This window comes from Thalassophryne amazonica, chromosome 15, assembly GCF_902500255.1.
Source record: "Thalassophryne amazonica chromosome 15, fThaAma1.1, whole genome shotgun sequence".
In the NCBI taxonomy this organism is placed as follows: Eukaryota; Metazoa; Chordata; class Actinopteri; order Batrachoidiformes; family Batrachoididae; genus Thalassophryne; species Thalassophryne amazonica.
In genome coordinates this window covers 45,235,577-45,262,191 of record NC_047117.1, presented here as the reverse complement: position 1 = coordinate 45,262,191, position 26,615 = coordinate 45,235,577, and the positions used below count along the sequence as shown (strand labels likewise).

Genomic DNA, 26,615 nt, shown 5'->3' with positions numbered 1-26,615 from the left:
CTGTGAAATACTAGGAGAATATATTCTGGTCAGATGACAAAAAAATTTAAGTATTAGGATACCACAATACACACCATGTTTGGAGGTCAAATGGCACTGCACATCAATCATAAACACCATACCAACAGTGAATTTTGGAGGTGGGGTGGGCGGGAACATCATGGTATGGGGCTGTTTTCAGCAGACAACACTGGCAAACTTCATATAATTGAAGGAAGGATCAATGGAAAAATGTACCGAGACATTCTTAATAAAAATCTGCTGCCATCTACCAGGATGAAATGAAGGTGGACATCCCAGCAAGACAATTCCAAACACAAAGCCAATAAAAATAAAATTCAGATTGGTTTCAGATAATGAAAAAAAAAAAGCTGCTAAAATAGCCCGCCCAGCAAATCACGCGACTTTAATCCAATAGAACATCTATGGAAAGAAGTAAAGTTCATAGAAGAGATCCATGGAACCTTCACGATTTGAAAACTGTGTGGAAGAATCAACCCTTTTCACACCTGAGCAGCCACTAGTTTCTCCATGCAGGACAGAAGACAGAGACAGAAGTGATGAGAGCACAGAGGCTGAGCCTGTAGCCAGCAGCTCATCTGTACACAGAACACTGACAGCAGAAGCTGATGGAGAGGACGATGGAGGACCAGAACCAGCCAGCAACTCAGGTGCAAACAGTCATTTCCAACCAGATACCAGTGGCAGGAGTTCAGACAGTTCTGGAACAGAGACTGATGACAGTGATGACTGGAAACAGACCAGAGAACTTCAGTCAAGTTTTAACTGTCGAAAAAATGCCAACATTATTCGTTCAGGCAACACTGATGAGAAACAGTTTAAAGGCTCTAAATATGAAAAAGCATCTGGTCACATGAACAACTCAGAGCAACAAAAGGAGAGGCAAGCAAGCGGAGAACCATTTAGCTGTTCTGATCAGAGTAAAAGACAGAAACAGAAGGGCACTCTAAACAAAGACATTGGAATTCAGACAGGACAAAAAGCATTTGTCTGTTCTGAGTGCGGTAAAAGGTTTGGATGAAAAAGCACCCTGAACAGACACATGATAATTCATACAGGGTGGGTTGGAGTTCCTACTGGACATTTGCCTCAAATGTCCTCGGTCCCACTGTGAAGAGGGTTTGCGGGGAGAGATCTCTGTATGAGGACGTTTCAGTGAAAACGAACCCTAGCTAAAAACTCCACAAAGCAAATATGGAAAAGTCGAAAAATGGCAAATTGTACTGGCCGGATGTCTCCCAGGATAAAAAGGTCCCCAAATCACGCCTAGGCACCAGGGTGTGTGAGGAAAGTAATGGTGCAACTTCTCTTAGTGCTGCAGGGAATGATCTCCCCTGCGAGAGCACTCAACTGGATAACCCATCAGATCAGCATAGCTCTGATCCTGGACTCCAGCAGCAACAGCCTCAAAGGCCAAAAAGAAATCTACAAAAATACACCACTGTTACTTGGACCATTGAAGAGAAGAAAACAATCTTCTACTGCTTCGCTTACTCAAGACATGAGAAGTGGGGCAGGAGAAAAAAGGCAGTATTTGAGGAGAAGATAAAAGAAGCGGATTTACAAATGGCAAAAAGCATTTGTCTGTTCTGAGTGCGGTAAAAGGTTTGGACATAAGAGCAACCTGAAAACACACAAAAGAAGATTAGGAGCTAAAGACCAGTTACTGACAGACAAAGCTATCCTGGAGGACTGCAAAACAAGGCAGAGGAACCTCAGCATGGCTTGGATTGATTACAAAAAGGCATTTGACAGTGTACCACACTCCTGGATCTTGAGGTGCTTAGAACTCTACAACATCAATGAGAAAATAAGAACCTTCCTGAGAGCACAAATGAACAAGTGTAACACCACCATCACCCTCAATCACACAGAGGGACAAATAACAATCCCAGACGTACGAGTTCAGAGAGGGATACTTCAAGGAGACAGCCTTTCACCTCTCTTATTCTGCTTAATCATGGACCTGCTCAGCAAGATCCTGAAGGAGGAAGACATTGGATATGACTTAAGTAAAGACAAAGGAAAGGAAAACCAAAAACTTGTGAACCATCTGTTGTTCATGGACGATTTGAAAATCTATGCCAACACAAAAAACGGACTCACTCAACTCGTGGAAACTGCCCATAAGTTCTCAAAAGACATTGGCATGGAATTTGGACTGGATAAATGCTCAAAATGCACAATGACAAAAGGAAAAAAGACAAAAACCGAAAACATACAATTGGATGAAGGGAGCTACATTGAAGACCTGGCTGCAGACTCCACATACAAATACTTGGGAATTGAACAAAGTAATTCAATTGAACACAAGAAAATGAGAACAAAAACAACAAAAGAATACCTAAACCGCTTAAAAAAGATCTGCAAAACACAGCTGACACCAAAAAATAAAATCACAGCCATAAACCAGTTTGCAATACCAGTGGTGACCTATGGGTTTGGCATAGTGAACTGGCCACAATGCGAACTTAACAAATTGGACACAAAAACCAGAAAAATGCTCACACTCCACAAAATCACATACAGAAATCAGTGCATGGACAGAATATACCTACCTCGCAGAGAAGGCGGTATGGGTCTTACTGAAATCAACCAGGCCTACAGAGCATCGATAATAAGTATTGGACAGTACTTAAAGAGCTCTGAAGAAGAAATCATAAAAACGGTCACACAACACCACGAGGCCATAAGTGAACGGACCTCAATCACTAAACTGGCAAAAAACTTTGGCGGAGAACTTCTACAAGAGAGAAAAAGCAACAGTCTCATGCCTGCAACAAAACTTGCAAGACAGACCAGAGAACAATACTGCAAAAAAGAAGGAAAACATCGAGTGGAAAGATGGAAACAACACAAAAGAGCCAGATGTTTCCAAGAACTCGAAAAAGAATACATCGACAAAGTTGGATCAATGCAGTGGCTAAAAAATGGAAAACTTGGTTTTGATGGAGAAAGAATTCTGATTGGAGCACAAGATCAGGGACTTCTAACTAATGGCTTCAAAAAAATGGCAGGGATCTCACAAAATGATAAATGCCGATTCTGTCATACAGCTGTTGAGAGTGTAAACCATCTAACATCAGCATGCCAGATCCTCATGGCAGATGGGCATTATACATCCAGACATAACAAGATCTGTCAATATCTCCACTGGAAGATCTGCAAGGAACTGGAGATGGAAGTCAAAGAACATGTCTGGGAGCACGAGCCAACACCAGTCTCATCCAACGGAAAAATAACGATCTTCTACGACAAAGAGATCCCAGCAGGAAGACACATAGAAGGAGGTGCAATCAAACCTGATATTGTCATCTGGAACAAGCAAGAGAAAACAGCCAAAATCATTGATGTGACAGTCCCCAATGATTACGGCCTGAATCGAGCTGAAAGGGGAAAGATCTCAAAATACCAAGACCTGAAAAATGACCTAAGAACAACATGGTCATTGAAAGACATCGATATCATTCCAGTTGTGGTAGGAGCAACAGGCCTGATGAAGAAGAACCTGAAGAAATACCTTGAGGCAATCCCCGGTCACCCAAGTGCACATGAGGTGCAGTTGTCTGCGATTAAGGGAACGATCACCATCTTGAAGAGAGCCCTCGGATACAATGCCAGATCTGGTTAAGATAACTATAGAACCTAGGATGCAACTTTAGACCCCAGGTTTGGGGCCCATTGCATTCTACTAAAAAGACATCAAAGATAAATGAAAAAACAAAAGACAAAACATTTCAAATTAATCTTTTATTCTCCCCATTTGTCTGAGTTTGTGGAGCCGAACATTTCAGCAGACATGTTGCAGCAGTTGGTGATTAAAGAAGAAATGCTCCCTGAACAGCAAGAGTTGAATCTGAGTGTCGACCAGAAGAATGATAAACAGGAACAAGAGGAAGTCTGGACAAGTAATGAGGGACAGCAGCTTCACTGGCTGGACACTGAGAAGACCAAGTTCCGTTTTGCTCGTGTCCCTGTGAAGACTGAAAATGATGATGAAATACCACAGTCATCACAGGTTCTTCAAAACTCAGACATGCAGCCGTTGTTGGTGATTAAAGAAGAAACTCTCCCTGAACACCAGGAATGGAATCTGAGTTTTGATAAGGAGGACATTAAAGAAGAAGAGAAGCTGTGGATAAATCAGGAGGGAGAGCAGCTTCAGCAGCTGGAGGAGGCAGATCTCACCAAGTTTGGTTTCACTGCCGTCCCTGTGAAGAGTGAAAATGATGATGAAAAACCAGAGTCATCACAGCTTCATCAAAGCCCAAGTGATGAGAGCACAGAGGCTGAACCTGTAGCCAGCAGCTCATCTGTACACAGAACACTGACAGCAGAAGCTGATGGAGAGGACGATGGAGGACCACAACCAGCCAGCAAGTCAGGTCCAAACAGTCATTTACAACCAGATACCAGTGGCAGGAGTTCAGACAGTTCTGAAACTGAACAGAAGAACACTCAGCTGGATAATCCACCAGATCAGCATAGTTCTGATCCTGGACTCCAGCAACTGGACTCCTTGCTTGCCTCTGCTGGTGGTTGGCTCTCACTGCGGTATTGTATCACTTCCTGTTCCGGAGCACAGCTGTGTTTTTCTGTATCTGTTAGCTGTTTAATCTGCGCAGTTAGATTGATCTAGTTATCTAGATTACGATTTGTTTCCCAGTGCAATCTTTACGTGCCTTAACTAAAGCACTCCTTCTGCTGAATCACCTCTAAATTATTTACACATTATTCACTTTGCGTGTTTTTAGGAATCCGCTAGCTTAGCGTAGCTACTAGCTCTTAGCCGATTTAGCATGGCGGCTTCTCCTGTCTCTCCCGCACTTTTCTGCTCTGGGTGTGAAATGTTTAGTTATTCCTCGGCCTCCTTTAGCAGTAACGGTACTTGTAATAAGTGTAGCTTATTCGTAGCTTTGGAGGCCAGGCTGGGCGAATTGGAGACTCGGCTCCGCACCGTGGAAAATTCTACAGCTAGCCAGGCCCCTGTAGTCGGTGCGGACCAAGGTAGCTTAGCCGCCGTTAGTTACCCCCTGGCAGATCCCGAGCAGCCGGGAAAGCAGGCTGACTGGGTGACTGTGAGGAGGAAGCGTAGCCCTAAACAGAAGCCCCGTGTACACCGCCAACCCGTTCACATCTCTAACCGTTTTTCCACACTCGACGACACACCCGCCGAGGATCAAACTCTGGTTATTGGCGACTTTTTTGCGAAATGTGAAGTTAGCGACACCAACAACCATAGTCAATTGTCTTCCGGGGGCCAGAGCAGGCGACATTGAAGGAAATTTGAAACTGCTGGCTAAGGCTAAGCGTAAATTTGGTAAGATTGTAATTCACGTCGGCAGTAATGACACCCGGTTACGCCAATCGGAGGTCACTAAAATTAACATTAAATCGGTGTGTAACTTTGCAAAAACAATGTCGGACTCTGTAGTTTTCTCTGGGCCCCTCCTCAATCAGACCGGGAGTGACATGTTTAGCCGCATGTTCTCCTTGAATTGGTGGCTGTCTGAGTGGTGTCCAAAAAATGAGGTGGGCTTCATAGATAATTGGAAAAGCTTCTGGGGAAAACCTGGTCTTGTTAGGAGAGACGGCATCCATCCCACTTTGGATGGAGCAGCTCTCATTTCTAGAAATCTGGCCAATTTTCTTAAATCCTCCAAACCGTGACTATCCAGGGTTGGGACCAGGAAGCAGAGTTGTAGTCTTACACACCTCTCTGCAGCTTCTCTCCCCCTGCCATCCCCTCATTACCCCATCCCCGTAGAGACGGTGCCTGCTCCCAGACTACCAATAACCAGCAAAAATCTATTTAAGCATAAAAATTCAAAAAGAAAAAATAATATAGCACCTTCAACTGCACCACAGACTAAAACAGTTAAATGTGGTCTATTAAACATTAGGTCTCTCTCTTCTAAGTCCCTGTTGGTAAATTATATAATAATTGATCAACATATTGATTTATTCTGCCTTACAGAAACCTGGTTACAGCAGGATGAATATGTTAGTTTAAATGAGTCAACACCCCCGAGTCACACTAACTGTCAGAATGCTCGTAGCACGGGCCGGGGCGGAGGATTAGCAGCAATCTTCCATTCCAGCTTATTAATTAATCAAAAACCCAGACAGAGCTTTAATTCATTTGAAAGCTTGACTCTTAGTCTTGTCCATCCAAATTGGAAGTCCCAAAAACCAGTTTTATTTGTTATTATCTATCGTCCACCTGGTCATTACTGTGAGTTTCTCTGTGAATTTTCAGACCTTTTGTCTGACTTAGTGCTTAGCTCAGATAAGATAATTATAGTGGGCGATTTTAACATCCACACAGATGCTGAGAATGACAGCCTCAGCACTGCATTTAATCTATTATTAGACTCTATTGGCTTTGCTCAAAAAGTAAATGAGTCCACCCACCACTTTAATCATATCTTAGATCTTGTTCTGACTTATGGTATGGAAATAGAAGACTTAACAGTATTCCCTGAAAACACCCTTCTGTCTGATCATTTCTTAATAACATTTACTCTGATGGACTACCCAGCAGTGGGGAATACGTTTCATTACACTAGAAGTCTTTCAGAAAGCGCTGTAACTAGGTTTAAGGATATGATTCCTTCTTTATGTTCTCTAATGCCATATACCAACACAGTGCAGAGTAGCTACCTAAACTCTGTGAGATAGAGTATCTCGTCAATAGTTTTACATCCTCATTGAAGACAACTTTGGATGCTGTAGCTCCTCTAAAAAAGAGAGCTTTAAATCAGAAGTGCCTGACTCCGTGGTATAACTCACAAACTCGTAGCTTAAAGCAGATAACCCGTAACTTGGAGAGGAAATGGCGTCTCACTAATTTAGAAGATCTTCACTTAGCCTGGAAAAAGAGTCTGTTGCTCTATAAAAAAGCCCTCCGTAAAGCTAGGACATCTTTCTACTCATCACTAATTGAAGAAAATAAGAACAACCCCAGGTTTCTTTTCAGCACTGTAGCCAGGCTGACAAAGAGTCACAGCTCTATTGAGCTGAGTATTCCATTAACTTTAACTAGTAATGACTTCATGACTTTCTTTGCTAACAAAATTTTAACTATTAGAGAAAAAATTACTCATAACCATCCCAAAGACGTATCGTTATCTTTGGCTGCTTTCAGTGATGCCTGTATTTGGTTAGACTCTTTCTCTCCGATTGTTCTGTCTGAGTTATTTTCATTAGTTACTTCATCCAAACCATCAACATGTTTATTAGACCCCATTCCTACCAGGCTGCTCAAGGAAGCCCTACCATTATTTAATGCTTCGATCTTAAATATGATCAATCTATCTTTGTTAGTTGGCTATGTACCACAGGCTTTTAAGGTGGCAGTAATTAAACCATTACTTAAAAAGCCATCACTTGACCCAGCTATCTTAGTTAATTATAGGCCAATCTCCAACCTTCCTTTTCTCTCAAAAATTCTTGAAAGGGTAGTTGTAAAACAGCTAACTGATCATCTGCAGAGGAATGGTCTATTTGAAGAGTTTCAGTCAGGTTTTAGAATTCATCATAGTACAGAAACAGCATTAGTGAAGGTTACAAATGATCTTCTTATGGCCTCGGACAGTGGACTCATCTCTGTGCTTGTTCTGTTAGACCTCAGTGCTGCTTTTGATACTGTTGACCATAAAATTTTATTACAGAGATTAGAGCATGCCATAGGTATTAAAAGCACTGCGCTGCGGTGGTTTGAATCATATTTGTCTAATAGATTACAATTTGTTCATGTAAATGGGGAATCTTCTTCACAGACTAAAGTTAATTATGGAGTTCCACAAGGTTCTGTGCTAGGACCAATTTTATTCACTTTATACATGCTTCCCTTAGGCAGTATTATTAGACGGTATTGCTTAAATTTTCATTGTTACGCAGATGATACCCAGCTTTATCTATCCATGAAGCCAGAGGACACACACCAATTAGCTAAACTGCAGGATTGTCTTACAGACATAAAGACATGGATGACCTCTAATTTCCTGCTTTTAAACTCAGATAAAACTGAAGTTATTGTACTTGGCCCCACAAATCTTAGAAACATGGTGTCTAACCAGATCCTTACTGTGGATGGCATTACCCTGACCTCTAGTAATACTGTGAGAAATCTTGGAGTCATTTTTGATCAGGATATGTCATTCAAAGCGCATATTAAACAAATATGTAGGACTGCTTTTTTGCATTTACGCAATATCTCTAAAATCAGAAAGGTCTTGTCTCAGAGTGATGCTGAAAAACTAATTCATGCATTTATTTCCTCTAGGCTGGACTATTGTAATTCATTATCAGGTTGTCCTAAAAGTTCCCTAAAAAGCCTTAAGTTAATTCAAAATGCTGCAGCTAGAGTACTGACGGGGACTAGAAGGAGAGAGCATATCTCACCCATATTGGCCTCTCTTCATTGGCTTCCTGTTAATTCTAGAATAGAATTTAAAATTCTTCTTCTTACTTATAAGGTTTTGAATAATCAGGTCCCATCTTATCTTAGGGACCTCGTAGTACCATATCACCCCAATAGAGCGCTTCGCTCTCAGACTGCAGGCTTACTTGTAGTTCCTAGGGTTTGTAAGAGTAGAATGGGAGGCAGAGCCTTCAGCTTTCAGGCTCCTCTCCTGTGGAACCAGCTCCCAATTCAGATCAGGGAGACAGACACCCTCTCTACTTTTAAGATTAGGCTTAAAACTTTCCTTTTTGCTAAAGCTTATAGTTAGGGCTGGATCAGGTGACCCTGAACCATCCCTTAGTTATGCTGCTATAGACGTAGACTGCTGGGGGGTTCCCATGATGCACTGTTTCTTTCTCTTTTTCCTCTGTATGCACCACTCTGCATTTAATCATTAGTGATCGATCTCTGCTCCCCTCCACAGCATGTCTTTTTCCTGGTTCTCTCCCTCAGCCCCAACCAGTCCCAGCAGAAGACTGCCCCTCCCTGAGCCTGGTTCTGCTGGAGGTTTCTTCCTGTTAAAAGGGAGTTTTTCCTTCCCACTGTAGCCAAGTGCTTGCTCACAGGGGGTCGTTTTGACCGTTGGGGTTTTACATAATTATTGTATGGCCTTGCCTTACAATATAAAGCGCCTTGGGGCAACTGTTTGTTGTGATTTGGCGCTATATAAAAAAATTGATTGATTGATTGATTGATTGATGGGCCAAAAGAAACAAGCGAAATTACACCACAGTTAATTGGACCATTGAAGAGAAAAAAAAGATCTTTCACTGCTTCACTTACTCAAGGCAGGAGAAGTGGGGCAGAAAGAAAAAAGCAGTATTTGAGGAACGCATAAAAGAAGCGGATTTACCTACACAAAAGAAAGAAGCCACCACAACCGCAAAACTGGAATCGATTGCCTCACAGATCGCAAAATATCTGACGACTGAGGAAATAAAAAAAATAAAGGAAAAATCCCAAAAGGAAGCGATAAAAGACTATCAATTGCTGGATAAAGGGAAGCAACTACAGTTTAAAAGGAGTCAGTGGAAGAGGGAGGAAGAGTGGATACTGTTGTGGGCAAAAGAATGTGCCAAAATAAAATACCCCAAAAATCAGACAAAGACATCCAAAGAATGGCAAAAAATATTCCACCACCACTGCCCAAGTAAGAAAGACATCACTTGTAAGAATCTCACAACCCAAAAATCAAACTTTATCAAACAAAAACATTTCTCAGATAATGAAATAAAAACAATGCAACAGGAGGCTGAGAAAATGATAAGAGAAGGCATCTGCCCTCTGACGCAACCCATTACACCACCAAAAAATGATTGCCCTCAAAAAAAGTTTATCCCCAAAAAAACAAACCATCCACTGCCTCCCGAAAAACCGAACCATTCACTGCCTACCGAAAAACTGAACCATTTATTGCCTCCCGAAAAAATGAACAAGTCATTGCCCCCCAAAAAAACGAGCAACTCACTACCCCCCGAAAAAACGAACCATTCACTGCCTCCCGAAAAACCGAACAACTCACTGCCTCCCGAAAAAACAAACAACTCACTGCCTCCCGAAAAACCGAACCACTCACTGCCTCACGAAAAACCGAACCATTTACTGCCTCCCGAAAAAATGAACAACTCACTGCCCCCTGAAAAAACGAGCAACTCATTGCCCACCGAAAAAACGAACAACTCACCAGCTCATCTACAAAATAATTCACAGGTGCACACAGACCCAGAACAGCAGGAACTAGAAGAGAAATTGGCAAATAAGATTGAAGAAACAAGAAAAATGGACATGAAAGAGCGCCCAAAGCTGACTAAACTAAAAGAGAATAAAAAATTCAAAAATATCCTTCAAAAAGTTAACATAGGACTGACCAAACTGGTCCTAAGAGGAGCCACATTGACAGAGTTAAACTCCGTAAATTATGGAGCGGCATGGTACATACAAAGTAAATTAGCCCCACAAGATTTGGAGAGAAACAGTACCACAAATAAGAAAAAGAATACCATGCCACGATGGAAAAAGAAATTACAACAAAAAATCAGCTGCCTAAGAGCAGAGATCTCCCAAATGGCCACATTTTTAGGAAACAAGAACCACAAAAATAATCTTCAAAAAAAAATAAATCGCATTAAAAAAAAAAAAAACAATATTGAAGACAAACTGCTAGGTGGAAGGCTGGCTGAACATCAAGCCTTAGTAAAAGCTTTCGCAGCACAAATTAGGAATAAAGACAAGAAAATACAAGCAAAACAGATAAACTATTTGCAACAAACCACAGACTAGTGTACAGAAAGCTGGAAAATGACAATAGAAGTACAACAGCCACCTGAGAGAAAGGAAATTGAAAAATTTTGGAGACCACTCTTTGAAGACCCAAAACAACACCAAGAGGCTGAGTGGATTGAAAAAATACAACAGAAAAACAAAGACAAACAACAAATGCCAGCAATTGTAATCAATGAAGAAGAGATCAGAAAGAAAATGAGTGAATACAGTAACTTCAAGGCACCTGGCATCGACAAAATCCCAAATTTTTGGCTGGAAAGACTGACAGCATTACACCAACATTATGCTGTGGCTTTCACAAAAATATTGAACGGAGAAGAGGACACACCAGACTGGCTAACGACAGGGAACACAAGCCTAATTCCAAAGACCAAGGAAACACAGCTTCCCAACAAGTACAGACCCATCTGCTGCCTAACAACAACATACAAATGGCTGACAGGAATCATAGCTGATGCCATTTATGAACATCTTGACAATGGTGGCTACCTGGAAAATGAACAGAAAGGATGTTCCAAAAGAAGATTAGGAGCTAAAGACCAGTTACTGACAGACAAAGCTATCCTGGAGGACTGCAAAACAAGGCAGAGGAACCTCAGCATGGCTTGGATTGATTACAAAAAGGCATTTGACAGTGTACCACACTCCTGGATCTTGAGGTGCTTAGAACTCTACAACATCAATGAGAAAATAAGAACTTTCCTGAGAGCACAAATGAACAAGTGGAACACCACCATCACCCTCAATCACACAGAGGGACAAATAACAATCCCAGACGTACGAGTTCAGAGAGGGATACTTCAAGGAGACAGCCTTTCACCTCTCTTATTCTGCTTAATCATGGACCCGCTCAGCAAGATCCTGAAGGAGCAAGACATCGGATATGACTTAAGTAAAGACAAAGGAAAGGAAAGGATTTGAATTGTTTTTGTAATCAATAGTGGCCATACTGAGCCACGACAGTCGGCATGGCACCACCCAGGAAAACAGATAAACTCGAGGAAGATATAGAGGAGATAAAGACCTCATTAAACCATATATCAAAAGACATGTCTAATCTAGACAAACTGATGGTGGAAATTAAAGAACTCCAAAATCTGGTTAAAGAGAAGGACAAGATCATTAAGAAACTTGAGCAACGTGTAGATGAACTTGAACAATTTACTAGAAAAGATGACGTTATAATATCTGGACTAGAAACAAGGCATCGGACATATGCAAGGGTGGTGGATTCTGGTGTAGCCAGTGGGGAGAATGCACCACCTGAAGAAAGACAATCATTGGAACAACAAGTTACAAACTTTTTATATCAAAAAGGTGTTGTCATCCATCAAGACACAATATCAGACTGTTATACTATTCCAACTAAAGATAGAAAAAATAAACTAACATTGTTATACAATTTACAAGCAGAAAATATAATATGTGTATACAGAGCACCAGATTCTTGTGTTGATAAAATAAAATAATAAAAATAAAATAATTGAATTATTCCATCAAATTAAAAACAAAACGCTTTTTATGTGTGGGGACTTTAATATTAACATAGAAAGCTCCAGCTGCCAAAGATTAAGTGATTTTGTGAATTCAATGTATAGTTTGGGGTTATTCCCCTTGATAACAAAACCAACCAGAATTACATCGCAAAGTGCAACGGTAATTGATAATATATTTACAAACAGAACAGATGAAATTATCAAGAATGGGATCTTCATGACAGATATTAGCGACCATTTACCAATTTTTTCAATATTTAAATATAAAAATAGGTACAACAAAAAAACTGATATAAACTTTAAAAGAGATAAGTCAGTAAAAGCCTTAGAGACATTAAAATATGACCTTAAAAATTAAAACTGGGAAGAAGTTTAAGTCAGTGATGTTAATGTAGCATATAACTCATTTATGAAAATATTGATGAAATCATACAATAAAAATTGTAAATTAATTGAAATTAGTAAGAAAAGAGTAAATAAACCATGGCTGACAAAGGGAATAAAAAATGCTATTTATACAGGTGCTTTTTAAAATTGCAAACAAAGGAATCAGAACATAAATACAAAAAATATAAAAATAAACTATTAACAATAATTAGGAAACAAAAAAAAGATTATTACAGTGAAAAACTAAATAAGAGTAAAGATAATATGAGGGTAACATGGGGAATTATAAAAAGTATGATTGATAGTGATGGAACGAAAGAAACTATTCCAAATTACTTTGTTAAGGAAAATAAAGAGATATATGATATAAAAGAAGTTGCAAATGGGTTTAATGATTATTTTTCAAATGTAGGGTCAAGTCTGGTGGGAAATAAACCAATAATAGAAGATAAATTATGTACATTGGTAAATACGGTCAATAGTATTTTCCTGGACAATGTGGAAAAAGATGAAATAAGAAATAGTGTAAAAAACTGTGTAAGCAAAAGATCAACTGACGTTGAAGATTTAGACATGACTGTAAAAAGTATAATAGAAATTGTTATTGAACCATTTACTTATATTTGTAATCTGTCTCTGTCAACTGGGGTTTTTCCAGATGAAATGAAAATTGCTAAGGTAGTCCCATTATATAAAAATGGAGACAAACATAATTTTTCTAATTACAGGCCAGTATCATTGCTTCCACAGTTTTCTAAAATTATGGAAAAAGTTTTTGTAACAAGATTGGATAAATTTATTGAGAAACATCATATTTTAAATAATGCTCAGTATGGATTCAGAACAAAACATTCGACAGCTATGGCAATTATGGAACTAATAGAGAAAATATCAACAACAATAGATAATAAGGATTATTTTGTAAGTATTTTTATTGACCTGAAAAAGGCTTTTGATGTTATAGACCACTCAAGATTGCTCCACAAGTTACAACAATATGGAATAAGAGGTGTTGCATATCAGTGGGTAAAAAGCTACTTAGAAAATAGAAAACAGTTTGTTCAGATAAATAATACCAAATCAGAATTGTGTAACATTATTTATGGAGTACCACAAGGATCGGTACTTGGACCCAAACTGTTTATTTTGTATATCAATGATTTTGTGAATGTATCCAATGTGCTTGGCAGCATTTTATTTGCTGATACAATGCTGTTAGAGCAAAAAAAAATGTGTCATTACAAATAGATGGAATGGATATACAAAGGGTAAAAGAAATGAAATTTTTAGGAGTCATGACTGATGAAGATCTTACATGGAAGTCACACATAAATTACATAAAAGGAAAAATAGCGAAAGCCATTGCTGTTTTGCATAAAGTAAAATATTCATTAAATAGTTATGGTTTATTAACATTGTACAATTCATTGATTGTCCCATATTTAACTTACTGTGTAGAAATCTGGGGATCAACATATACAACCTATATACAACCTTTATTTATTTTGCAGAAAAGAGCTTTAAAAGTGATTAGTAACAGTGGTTTTAGAGATTCATCTAATCCATTGTTTATTAAGTATAGGGTACTTAAATTTCATGATTTAGTCGATTTGAAAATATTACAAACGATGTACCAAGTTAATAAAAATACTTTACCAACAAACATTCAAAATATGTTTGAAAAAAGAGTAAGTAGTTATAAATTGAAAGGAATAGAAGTCTTTAAAAAACCAAGATTTAGAACCAAAGTAAAGGAAAGGAGTATTGCAGTAAATGGTGTCAAATTATAGAACAATCTTAATAAAGAAATTAAAGAATTAAGGTCGCTTAAATTATTTTAAAAACATATTAAATTAGATGTATTAAGTAAGTATGAAACTATGAAGTAAGTCAGTGGGCTGCAAGAAAGTAAAAAAAAAAAAGTAAACTGTTAATAATGTTTGGAGTGTCTTAAGTTTAAATGTAACCTGTCAGTGATGTAATCTATTAATTAATGGTCATAATTATGAAATGGGTCAGTGGTATGTGACAAGTTAAAGAAATGCAATCTGTTAAATAATGTTGACTATGATGCTGTATATTGAAAGATTGTATTGTTAAAAGGGGCAGAAATCATAAGACTTGTTCTTCTTTCTGCTCCTTTTCATTCTGGTATTGTGGTGTTTTTGTTTTTTGCTTTTCTGTTTTTCTTTTAAATGAATGAAATAAATATTTTAATAAAATAATAAATAAATAAATAAATTAAAAAAAAACAGACTCACTCAACTCGTGGAAACTGCCCATAAGTTCTCAAAAGACATTGGCATGGAATTTGGACTGGATAAATGCTCAAAATGCACAATGACAAAAGGAAAAAAGACAAAAACCGAAAACATACAATTGGATGAAGGGAGCTACATTGAAGACCTAGCTGAAGACTCCACATACAAATACTTGGGAATTGAACAAAGTAATTCAATCGAACACAAGAAAATGAGAACAAAAACAACAAAAGAATACCTAAACCGCTTAAAAAAGATCTGCAAAACACAGCTGACACCAAAAAATAAAATCACAGCCATAAACCAGTTTGCAATGCCAGTGGTGACCTATGGGTTTGGCATAGTGAACTGGCCACTATGTGAGCTTAATAAGTTGGACACAAAAACCAGAAAAATGCTCACCCTCCACAAAATCACATACAGAAATCAGTGCATGGACAGAATATACCTACCTCGCAGAGAAGGCGGTATGGGCCTTACTGAAATCAACCAAGCCTACAGAGCATCGATAATAAGTATTGGACAGTACTTAAAGAGCTCTGAGGAAGAAATCATAAAAACGGTCACACAACATCATGAGGCCATAACTGAACGGACCTCAATCACTAAACTGGCAAAAAACTTTGGCGGAGAACTTCTACAAAAGAGAAAAAGCAACAGTCTCATGCCTGCAACAAAACTTGCAAGACAGACCAGAGAACAATACTGCAAAAGAGAAGGAAAACATCGAGTGGAAAGATGGAAACAACACAAAAGAGCCGGACGTTTCCAAGAAGAACTCGAAAAAGAATACATCGACAAAGTTGGATGAATGCAGTGGCTAAAAAATGGAAAACTTGGTTTTGATGGAGAAAGAATTCTGATTGGAGCACAAGATCAGGGACTTTTAACTAATGGCTTCAAAAAAATGGCTGGGATCTCACAAAATGATAAATGCCGATTCTGTCATACAGCTGTTGAGAGTGTAAACCATCTAACTTCAGCATGCCAGATCCTCATGGCAGATGGGCATTATACATCCAGACATAACAAGATCTGTCAATATCTCCACTGGAAGATCTGCAAGGAACTGGAGATGGAAGTCAAAGAACATGTCTGGGAGCACGAGCCAACACCAGTCTCATCCAACGGAAAAGTAACGATCTTCTACGACAAAGAGATCCTAGCAGGAAGATACATTGAAGGAGGTGCAATCAAACCTGATATTGTCATCTGGAACAAGCAAGAGAAAACAGCCAAAATCATTGATGTGACAGTCCCCAATGATTACGGCCTGAATCGAGCTGAAAGGGGAAAAATCTCGAAATACCAAGACCTGAAAAATGACCTAAGAACAACATGGTCATTGAAAGACATCGATATCATTCCAGTTGTGGTGGGAGCAACAGGCCTGATGAAGAAGAACCTGAAGAAATACCTTGAGGCAATCCCCGGTCACCCAAGTGCACATGAGGTGCAGTTGTCTGCGATTAAGGGAACGATCACCATCTTGAAGAGAGCCCTCGGATACAATGCCAGATCTGGTTAAGATAACTATAGAACCTAGGGTGCAACTTTAGACCCCAGGTTTGGGGCCCATTGCATTCTACTAAAAAGATATCAAAGATAAATGAAAAACCAAGAGACTTCTTGAAGCTGTCATTACAAAGAAAGGTTTTTGTTTGAAGTATTAAATAAATTTTAGTAAGCGTGCATAATACTTTTCCCTGTTTCAGTCCAATTTATTACACATAACTTAATTTCGGTACTTATTTTTGTTTTCTCTGCATGTGTGGATTACTTGGGTTGTTACCAACATCTGGTGAAAATGTCACATTATTATCACCTTTAGAAATATATTTACTGAAAAAAATGGTGAACACATTTTACCCGCCGTGTGTACACATACACACACACACACACATATATACATATATGCACGTGTGCGCATAACTGTTGCTCATATGTACTAAAAATAAACGATGTCAAGCCAAAAACAGAGGGAAGTGCTTTAATTACAATCTGTCATCATTGCTTTCATCCTGAGAAGTGCTATCCCTCTTTATATTTAGTATGGATGAGGACCATAAGTACCAGTTATGTGCACAGCTGTATATATGTGTATGCATGCATGTATGAATGTATGAGTACACAGATGAGGACAAAATTATTAGCTCCTATATCAAGTTCAACATTTTCGTCTAAATTTTCCCCATGTGCTTTTTTTAACAGAGCAACTCAACATTTGTAAACAGTTTTATTTTTTATGTTTACATTATTTTATAGACAAATAAAATTTCACAGAAACATGGGCGCAATTTGGTGGGGAATAGGGGGACATGTCCCCCCCCCAACTTTTTCAAATTGGGGGACAGAATATGGTATGTCCCACCCACCTTCTGACATATATGTGTACTTGAAACATGCTATGTCAGTCTTATGTGAAAAACCATGTCAGAATAGCATCTTTGTTTGTGCAAGTTTGTATTTTTAGCAGCATTGACTTGTTTATAACACCTGTTTCTTGTTTGTCACATTCTGAATTTTCTGGGACTGCATTTGCCCAGATTTGAAACCAAAAATAGTTGCCTCTAGGGACTAGTGTCTAGTGTCTACACTAAATTCTGAAAGTTAGAAAAGGAAATCAGAAAAGCTATCTGGGACCTCAGAAAGCCCATCTGCAATTACTGCTTGATCTCCAAAATCAGTCTATGCAAGCAAAATTATGTTCAGTATGAGTGTCGTCATTAGTGCCACTTCAAAAATTAAATTCATGATAAGTAATTTATCCTAAACTTGTGATCTGTTGTTTTTCAAACTTATGCAAAAACAAATCTTGAGGAAAAAAATAAAGTATGCAATAGTTAATAATTATTAAGAGCCTGTTCTTTCATATTTATGAATACATTTGACCACATTACAGTTGTTGTTTTTTTATGAAAACTCAACCTATCATTCTTTTTGAGTTCTACACATGTGGTGATACTTTATTTACACCAGGATGTCAATAAAATCAATGCTGGCTATTCTCAGAATAAAGTACTTATATCCACAGTTTCAAATTGCATAAGTCAAATGGTGCCCACTTTATGGTCTTCTCAAAACATTAAAATTACTGTTCTGGATGCTCAGAATGTATCTGAGCTTATCTAGAAACCGTTGGCTTCTGGGGGCCTAAAGCGGCCCCCAGACCCCCGGCCTATGGGGTTCGGCCCGCACTCTGTCCCCAATTTCTAGTTCTAAATTGTGCCCTTGCAGAGAAAACAAAACTAAACAAAAAAAAAATATATCAGAGTCAAAATTATCATCTCCCTGAAGAACTACCCTTGGTTTAGCCACAACAGAAACTATTATTATGCAATGGTGTGCTTTAACTTTGTAATGAACAAAGATTGTAAGATCATGTTAAAACAGAGTTATCATCTAATGTACACACAGTATAAAACTTCAGTAAGGGTTTGAGCTGTCACTTGAGATAGCATCATGCTAAAAACAAAAGAAATTAGTTTAGATTTGAGAAAAAGCATAGTTGATGCTCACAAAGCAGGAGAAGGAGTTATCACAGCGCTTCCAAATGTCAAGAACTCAAGTGAGAAGGATCATCAAGAAACTCAAAGACAGCCACACATTACAGAATTAGCCTGTCAGAGATAGAAAGTGAAAGATTTCAAAGAAAAAGGTGAAAGGAATCATGAAAAAAGGAGGATATGTGAAGATTTTGAAAGAAAACCTCAAGCAGTCAACAGCAAAACTGGGTCTGGTCACCACTTTGTCTTCAAACATGACAATGACCCAAAACATACATTGTTCCTGTTGAACAACTATCTCCAGAAGACCAGAGTGAACATTATTGACTGGCCTGCACAAAGTCCTGACTTTAATCTCACTGAAAATCTGTGGGGTGAACTGAACACCAAGCTCCATACCAGAAGACCATCAAATCTGGATGAGCTTGAGAGATTCACCAAAGAAGAATGGGCTGGGATTCCTGAGGAGACATGTCTGAGAAAACTACAAAAAAATGCCTGCAGGCTGTAATCCAGCAAAAATGATACACAACTGACTATTAGCATGAGGGGAATAATAATTTTGAGCCTGGTAGTTTTAGGGAAATTATTTTGTTCATGTGTGCAAAGTAAAATAATGTAAGCATCCAAGACACGGCTTTGAACCAGAATTTTTTCCCAACTCGTTCGTTCAGAAGAGAAACAGTATTATAGTGTTCTATTTCATTCCTCCTGACCACCAGAGGGTGGTGCTTAGCACCTGGATAACTACATGTGCGCAGCACAGAGGTCAAGAATATATACCAACAAAGTTACGCCATTGGATGTGACCTGGGTGACGTCACTGGTTGTCTTTATATACCAGACCAACCCAGCGATCGTTTCTTTTCTACATTCTCGCATTCTGAAGAGGTTGAGAACGCATTTAGCTGCAATTGCCGCTCTCGCTTGTAGCCTCGCAACCCACTTTCGGTTGGAGCTACGTGCACTGCACACTTCCTCCAGAGGCTGCGAGACGCAGCTTCACCGTTTTGTCATGAGTACACCTTCCTCGCCGGGTGCGTGCCTTCGCCGCTGCCCTGCTGGGTATTTTCCTCTGTGCACAGTTGAAGGCATTAGCTGCTAGCCACTAACCCTTTAGCTGTGTTGTTTCGACGAAAGCTGGCTACTTGTCTAGTTGTGTCGCTAACCCCATTAACTACGTGGTAGTGTACTGTGTTGGGCTTGCCGTGAATGCTTTCCACTCCTTGAAGTACTCTGTCTGCGCTGCCACCATTTTATTAAGTTCAACAGCTCTACTGGCAGCTACTGTTGTCGTCACTGTAAGTGACTTAGCACTTGGGCTGTGAGTGTGTCACGCTCCGTGCCTTGTATTAGCTTTTACGCTGTGAGTGTTTCACGCTCCGTGCCTTGTATTAGCTTTTACGCTGTGAGCGCTTCACGCTCCGTGCCTCGTGTTACGGCTGTGGCCGTGAGCGATTCACGCTCCGTGCCTCGTGTTACGGCTGTGGCCGTGAGCGATTCACGCTCCGTGCCTCGTGTTACGGCTGTGGCCGTGAGCGATTCACGCTCCGTGCCTCGTGTTACGGCTGTGGCCGTGAGCGATTCACGCTCCGTGCCTCGTGTTACGGCTGTGCAGAGAGGTCTCCTAGACTCGCAGCATTGTAAAGTGGGATGCCTCGTGGGGTAAAAAAAATAATCAATTATTGAATATGATGCATGACTGCTTGAATAGAAAGTGAAATTCCTGCTTCCATGATATCTGCACCTCCATAAATCTACAAGGCCAGACTCAGTGCACTGGTATTTAAGCATTTTACTCATTTGGGAAAGGGCAGTTTTACAGGGGGGTTTGACATCACAATTAAAGTCGCCCTCGATTAAAATAAGTCCGGTACTATACTGTAACAACTTGTTAAATAGCATTTTAATAAAGCTTGGGTCATCTTCATTTGGCGCATATACGTTAATGAGGGATACTTCTATGCCATCAATCAGTCCATTAACTAGGATATATCTGCCCTCTGTATCCTTGTGTATAGATGTTTTTATAAAATTGACATGCCTGTGAATGAGTATGGAAAACCCCTTTTTCCTCCCAGACCGATGAGAGGAATAGTATATTTTTTGTCTGCCCATGACCTCAACTTTTCATGTTCCACGTCTGATAAATGGGTTTCCTGAAGATAACCTATCTGACAGTTGATTTGTTTCAATTGGAGCATAATTTTCTTCCATTTAACTGGGCTATGGAGACCTTTAACATTGTAGGTTATAATTTTTAAACCCCCCATTAATTACCAGAGGGGAATCGTACATTAATTTCCCACATTTGAAGACCATCGGATGAAAGTAAGGAGCAGAAGCATGTAGTCCACAGATATAGCCTGTGTAATACAGTGATGTAGTCATGTATATGGTGTGGACATGGATAATTAAACCAAATAATATGAAGTGGATCCTCATTGTTAATAAGGCTGCAGTATAACATTTCTCTCATAATACACCTGGCATTCAACCACGTAAAAAAAAAAAAAAAAAAAAAAATTTGATACGGTTCCTGTATCAGTGTTTGAAGAAGAGTTCCCGGAGAACAGAGGAACCAGAACAAGCACTACGAAGAAAAACAGTAACATTTGTTACAGAGAGCAGGGGTGGACCTAGTCCCAAGCCACAAAACATATGGCAAAAAAAAAAAAAAAAAGAACAATCTCAAAAGAAATAGACTGTCTTGAGAGTGCGCAAAAAAGTACTCATATGGGCTCCTGCAGCGCTGATATGAGGACAGACAGCCACACATTATAAAATGTACTCACACGAGAGTTCTGGGGAAGTTACTCAGAGATGCAAGAGTTAAGTCCTGCTGTGAGACAGCGGGATGTTCAATCCTCAGTCTCTGTGCGTAGCAAACTCCTTTTCTTGGTCGTTAACAGTGATCCGGAATCTACCCGGGTAGAACAAACCGTACCGAATGCCTTTCAGTCCCTGAAGCTCTTTCTGTACTTCCGAAAAGGCAGCCCTGGCTCTAGTGACGCTGATCGTGTAGTCGGGGAAAATCGCGATCCATCTCCCGTTGTATTTCAGCGGGGGAAGGTCCCGTGCTCTCCTCAGGATTTCAACTGCATCTCCGTCAGAGTGAGTTTAGCGATTAGCACTCGTGGACACTCCTGGTCTCCTGGTCCTCTGGGCCCCCATAAGCAATGTGATCGGTCAACATTTATATCTCGGGCCAGCTGCAGCATTTCTTTTAGCATTTAGACACAGACTCTGGCGCTCCGTGCTCATCAATGCCGACAATCCTGATGTTTGCCCGTCGCATTCTTCCCTCCATATCCTCACACCTGTCTCTTAAAGTTCCGAGCAAGCTTTGAAGGCTGTTTACGGTGGACTGCAGCGAGGTTACCTCGTCGGACCATGTCGACAGTCCTCCTGTCACATCTTGTATTTCTGCCTTCATTTGATTCATTTCAGATCTGATAGCTGCAGAGTTGTTAGCAATTTCCAACCGTACGGCTCGTAACTCGTTCTTGAGAGCGTCGAAGTCGTCTGCCAAGGCACTTTTAAGTTTCTCTTTAACTATCTTCGATATTTCTCCCCTCACGGTGTCAAGGAAATCGACTTGGATATTTTCTGTAGTCATGACGACGCTTTCAGTGGTAGCAGTTGGTGAAGGTTGCTCCAGGCTAGCTGGAGTAGGTTGGTTCTGCCTTACAGTAAAACTTGCATATAATGGATTTGGGTGGACCAGCGACTTTTGTCCATAATAATCAAAATCCACTACATGCATAAAATGGACAAAATCTGTGATACATATAAAACAAACAAAATCCGTTATATGTGTGGAATGGATTAGTTACAGTCAGGAGGCACTGAACGATCTACAGCGAATCCCCAGCACCAATTAGGCTTACGTATTTCCTTGATTAAAGGTCTAAAATTGAATCGGGACCTGCCTCATTTGATGGCTGGGTCAAAACTTCATCTGGAAAAAAAAAATGAACACCTGCCTTAAATAAGCACCAGGCATTATGTGCATTAAAGGGATTACAGTTGTACAGTAGTTGAGCCACTCTTTTCTCCAAGTCTGCTGCGGAGTGGTGTCTGCACAAGGAGGAGTGAGTGAGCTATGTGTGACTGCATACACTTAAGGAGATCTATAGAATGGCAGACTGCATTGTTGTGTGGGCCGCCAGAAGAGGAGGTACTGCTGGCACACCACCAGAGGGCGCCCTGTCTGGAGTGCGGGCTCCAGGCACCAGAGGGCGCAGCCGCCGCACAGGAGCAGCCAGGATGACAGCTGTCACGCATCACCAGCAACAGCTGTTACCAATCATCTGATCAGCAGGGGTACATCAGCAGGACGACGTCTCCACCTCTTTGCCGAGATATCGTTCTACCTGGAAGGTAACGTTCTCAGCTGACTGTGTTTCTGACTGTGAATATCTGTTGCTTGTGTGTGTTGGACAGCGGATATTCTGTTTCTTTTTCCAACGAGAGGTGGAGGTAGTTTTCCTGCCGTGTGGATTGCTGGGTGCAAACGCGCCCACATTCAATTGTTTGTTGTTCCTCGCCAGCAGTACCAGGTCCGACACGCGGAGGCAGTGGCCACCTGGGAGTTCGGGACTTGGCGGCTCCAGTATTCCCGGGGTCTGGTGGCGGAGGAAATCGTGTGGTTCCGGTTCTGCTTTGGACAGACGTCTCCTATCTTCGAGCCTGCCCACACGACATCTTTGTGAATTGACTTTTTGACCATTGTTGTAATCTGTTGTATTTGTTGTGCGCATTCACAACAGTAAAGTGTTGTTAGTTGACCTACTCCATTGTCCGTTCATTTGCGCCCCCTGTTGTGGGTCCGTGTACCTACACTTTCCCAACAGGATATCTCGGCCAACGTCATGGACCCCGAGGGGCGTCAACCGGCTGTTGAACGGCCAATGGAAGAGCAGGGCGCACAGGAGTCTGCAGGAGGAATGGTCGGTGAGTTGCAGCGAATCCTCACCGCTTTTACGGCTCGGTTGGATCTAATGACCGAGCAGAACGTCCTCCTTAACCGCAGGGTGGAGGCTCTCGCCGCGCAGGTGGAGGTGCGCCCTCAGGGCGCTGCTGCGGCTCCCCCTCCTGTCGATCCTGTGCGCAACAGTGACGTTTCACAGGTCATTCAACGACCCCTCCCACCTTCCCCTGAAGCATACATAAGCCCTCCAGAGCCGTACGGGGGTTGTGTGGAGACATGCGCGGACTTTCTTATGCAGTGTTCGCTCGTCTTCGCACAACGTCCCGTCATGTACGCGACTGATGCTAGTAAGATAGCTTATGTAATTAATCTGCTTCGCGGCAAGGCACGCGCTTGGGCTACAGCGCTCTGGGAGCAAAATTCACGGCTCCTTCTGACATATGATGGGTTTGTGAGGGAGTTCAGAACAGTGTTCGATCACCCAAATAGAGGAGAGACCGCTTCAGCCGTGCTGCTGTCAATGAGACGGGGCGCCGGAGAGCAGCTGCTTATGCAGTCGACTTCCGCATCGCGGCTGCAAGGTCCGGCTGGAATAACACTGCCCTCCGCGCCGCCTTCTTAAACGGACTGTCGTTGGTCCTGAAGGAGCTCCTGGTGGCCAAGAACGAACCGCGGGATTTAGACGGGCTTATTGATCTCGTTATACGATTAGACAATCGGTTAGAAGAACGCCGTCGGGAACAAGACGAAGGGCGTGGCCGGGCACGCGCCGTCCCTCTCCCTTCCGGTTCCGACCAAGTTCCGCCCTCCCCACGCTCCACGGCCTCTACGCTCCGTGTGGTGACAGCTCCCCCTGTTGACGAAGCTATGGACACGAGCAGGGCCAAATTTAGGGCACCAGATAGACAGAGGAGGCTGGCCCGCGGAGCGTGCTTTGTTTGTGGCTCAATAGAGCATCAAGTAAGGGACTGCCCCGAGCGGTTAAAACACCAACGCCCGCCCCTAGACACTGGGTTAGGGGTGGGCCAAAACATTCACGTGGGACATACCCATATTGCCACACGACTCCCAGTGACAATCCTTTATGAGGATTTAACCCTGAAGGCCCCAGCACTGGTGGACACGGGCTCTGAAGGGAATCTGTTAGACAGCAGATGGGCCAGGGAGATAGGGCTCCCTCTGGTGGCGCTTACCTTGCCTGTGCAGGTGCGGGCACTAGATGGCTCCCTACTCCCACCAATCACACATAAGACACCACCAGTAACTCTGGTGGTGTCAGGAAATCACCGGGAGGAGATCGAGTTTTTTGTGACTCCTACTACCTCCCGTGTGATTTTAGGGTTCCCCTGGATGTTAAAACACAATCCCCGGATCGATTGGCCGTCCGGGGTAGTGGTTCAGTGGAGCGAGACCTGCCATCGGGTATGTTTAGGTTCCTCGGTTCCTCCCGGTTCCCAGGCTAAGGAGGAGGTCAGAGTCCCGCCCAATCTGGGGACGGTGCCGGTGGAGTACCATGACCTTGTAGATGTGTTCAGTAAGGATCTGGCGCTCACCCTACCCCCCCACCGTCCGTACGATTGTGCCATTGATTTGGTTCCAGGCGTTGAGTTCCCGTCCAGCAGGCTGTACAACCTCTCACGACCTGAGCGCGAATCAATGGAGACCTACATCCGGGACTCTTTAGCCGCCGGGTTGATCCGGAATTCCACCTCCCCGATGGGTGCAGGTTTCTTTTTTGTGGGTAAAAAAGACGGCGGACTTCGTCCATGCATTGATTATAGGGGACTGAACGAAATCACGGTTCGTAATCGATACCCATTGCCCTTGTTGGATTCAGTGTTCACGCCCCTGCATGGAGCCCAAATATTCACGAAGCTAGATCTTAGAAATGCGTATCACCTGGTTCGGATCCGGAAGGGAGACGAGTGGAAGACGGCATTTAACACCCCCTTAGGTCACTTTGAGTACCTGGTCATGCCGTTCGGCCTCACAAACGCCCCCGCGACGTTCCAAGCATTAGTTAATGATGTCTTGCGGGATTTCCTGCACCAATTCGTCTTCGTATATCTAGACGATATACTCATCTTTTCTCCGGATCCTGAGACTCATGTCCGGCATGTACGTCAGGTCCTGCAGCGGTTGTTGGAGAACCGGCTGTTTGTGAAGGGCGAGAAGTGCCAGTTTCACCGCACTTCTTTGTCCTTCCTGGGGTTTATCATCTCCCCCAACTCCGTCGCTCCTGATCTGGCCAAGGTTGCGGCGGTGAGAGACTGGCCCCAACCCACTAGCCGTAGGAAGCTGCAACAGTTCCTCGGCTTTGCAAATTTCTACAGGAGGTTCATTAAGGGCTACAGTCAGGTAGTTAGCCCCCTGACAGCCCTGACCTCACCAAAAATCCCCTTCACCTGGTCGAATCGTTGCGATGCCGCGTTCAAGGAGTTGAAACGACGCTTCTCGTCTGCACCCGTTCTGGTGCAGCCCGATCCTAGTCGCCAGTTAGTGGTTGAAGTGGACGCCTCGGACTCAGGGATAGGAGCTGTGCTTTCCCAGAGCGGGAAGACCGATAAGGTCCTTCACCCGTGTGCCTATTTTTCCCGCAGGTTGACCCCGGCCGAACGGAACTATGACGTCGGCAATCGAGAACTCCTTGCGGTGAAAGAGGCTCTTGAAGAGTGGAGACATCTGTTGGAGGGAACGTCCGTGCCATTCACGGTTTTCACTGACCACCGGAACCTGGAGTATATCAGGACCGCTAAGCGGCTGAACCCCAGGCAAGCCCGCTGGTCACTGTTCTTCGGCCGTTTTGACTTCCGGATCACCTACCGTCCCGGGACCAAAAACCAGAAATCGGATGCCTTGTCCCGGGTACATGAAGATGAAGTCAAAGCGGAGTTGTCGGATCCACCGGAACCCATCATCCCGGAGTCCACTATCGTGGCCACCCTCACCTGGGACGTAGAGAGAACCGTCCGGGAGGCCCTGGCACGAAGCCCGGACCCCAGAACTGGGCCGAAGAACAAACTATACGTCCCACCAGAAGCTAGGGCTGCAGTCCTGGACTTCTGTCACGGCTCCAAGCTCTCCTGTCATCCAGGAGTGCGAAGAACCGTGGCAGTTGTCCGGCAGCGCTTCTGGTGGGCGTCCCTAGAGGCCGACGTCCGGGATTATATCCAGGCCTGCACCACCTGCGCCAGGGGCAAGGCTGACCATCGCAGGGCATCAGGATTACTCCAGCCGCTGCCTGTGCCTCATCGCCCCTGG

The 26,615-nt window shown here is 42.2% G+C and overlaps 1 protein-coding gene and 1 long non-coding RNA gene across 5 annotated transcripts in view; both read right to left on the bottom strand.

Annotated features, from left to right (window-relative positions):
• LOC117525997 (CREB-binding protein-like) overlaps positions 1-26,615 on the bottom strand; it is a 103,877-nt gene that overhangs the window by 3,936 nt on the left and 73,326 nt on the right. The gene's annotated exons all lie outside the window — the stretch shown is intronic.
• LOC117525999 lies at positions 1,027-21,576 on the bottom strand. Its single transcript, XR_004565188.1, has 3 exons — positions 21,564-21,576; positions 12,832-12,849; positions 1,027-1,200 (listed from the first exon to the last, which is right to left on the bottom strand). It is a non-coding gene; the product is annotated as an uncharacterized LOC117525999 (long non-coding RNA).